Consider the following 1,752-nt stretch of genomic DNA (forward strand, 5'->3'; position numbering starts at 1 on the left):
CAGATCAGTGCTTTGTTGCAACTAGTCATTCACCCTTTACACATCAGAAGGAACTGATGATATGTACACATTCCTTTGTCTTGTTTGATGAAAACTGTTGCAGTAAGTGTACTGTTCAATCATTGTGTAGTCCTTGGCATGGATTAGCCTCCTGTCAACATGATATGTGAGTGAAACAATGTTCCAGGGTTGAGTGTTGATTCTGCACTCTTGTTGGCTTGTGCACATATGCAATCTTTGGCTGTGAGTCCATTGCAGAAATGACATCAGTTGTGGGTTATGACATCAGACACACACAGTGTTGTCTTCCTCATTCTCACTCCTGTGTCCGCTCTGATACATGCAGCAGTGCTGAGGCTCCATGATTCATGAAACATTTGTACACTGACATAACTGCACTTCTGTTATGCATATGGAATTAAAATACACTCCTGGAAATTGAAATAAGAACACTGTGAATTCATTGTCCCAGGAAGGGGAAACTTTATTGACACATTCCTGGGGTCAGATACATCACATGATCACACTGACAGAACCACAGGCACATAGACACAGGCAACAGAGCATGCACAATGTCGGCACTGGTACAGTGTATATCCACCTTTCGCAGCAATGCAGGCTGCTATTCTCCCATGGAGACGATCGTAGAGATGCTGGATGTAGTCCTGTGGAACGGCTTGCCATGCCATTTCCACCTGGTGCCTCAGTTGGACCAGCGTTCGTGCTGGACGTGCAGACCGTGTGAGACGACGCTTCATCCAGTCCCAAACATGCTCAATGGGGGACAGATCCGGAGATCTTGCTGGCCAGGGTAGTTGACTTACACCTTCTAGAGCACGTTGGGTGGCACGGGATACATGCGGACGTGCATTGTCCTGTTGGAACAGCAAGTTCTTTTGCCGGTCTAGGAATGGTAGAACGATGGGTTCGATGACGGTTTGGATGTACCGTGCACTATTCAGTGTCCCCTCGATGATCACCAGTGGTGTACGGCCAGTGTAGGAGATCGCTCCCCACACCATGATGCCGGGTGTTGGCCCTGTGTGCCTCGGTCGTATGCAGTCCTGATTGTGGCGCTCACCTGCACGGCGCCAAACACACATACGACCATCATTGGCACCAAGGCAGAAGCGACTCTCATCGCTGAAGACGACACGTCTCCATTCGTCCCTCCATTCACGCCTGTCGCGACACCACTGGAGGCGGGCTGCATGATGTTGGGGCATGAGCGGAAGACGGCCTAACGGTGTGCGGGACCGTAGCCCAGCTTCATGGAGACGGTTGCAAATGGTCCTCGCCAATACCCCAGGAGCAACAGTGTCCCTAATTTGCTGGGAAGTGGCGGTGCGGTCCCCTACGGCACTGCGTAGGATCCTACGGTCTTGGCGTGCATCCGTGCGTCGCTGCGGTCCGGTCCCAGGTCGACGGGCACGTGCACCTTCCGCCGACCACTGGTGACAACATCGATGTACTGTGGAGACCTCACGCCCCACGTGTTGAGCAATTCGACGGTACGTCCACCCGGCCTCCCGCATGCCCACTATATGCCCTCGCTCAAAGTCCGTCAACTGCACATACGGTTCACGTCCACATTGTCGCGGCATGCTACCAGTGTTAAAGACTGCGATGGAGCTCCGTATGCCACGGCAAACTGGCTGACACTGACGGCGGCGGTGCACAAATGCTGCGCAGCTAGCGCCATTCGACGGCCAACACCGCGGTTCCTGGTGTGTCCGCTGTGCCGTGCGTGTG

The sequence above is a fragment of the Schistocerca serialis genome, chromosome 8, assembly GCF_023864345.2.
Source record: "Schistocerca serialis cubense isolate TAMUIC-IGC-003099 chromosome 8, iqSchSeri2.2, whole genome shotgun sequence".
NCBI lineage: Eukaryota > Metazoa > Arthropoda > Insecta > Orthoptera > Acrididae > Schistocerca > Schistocerca serialis.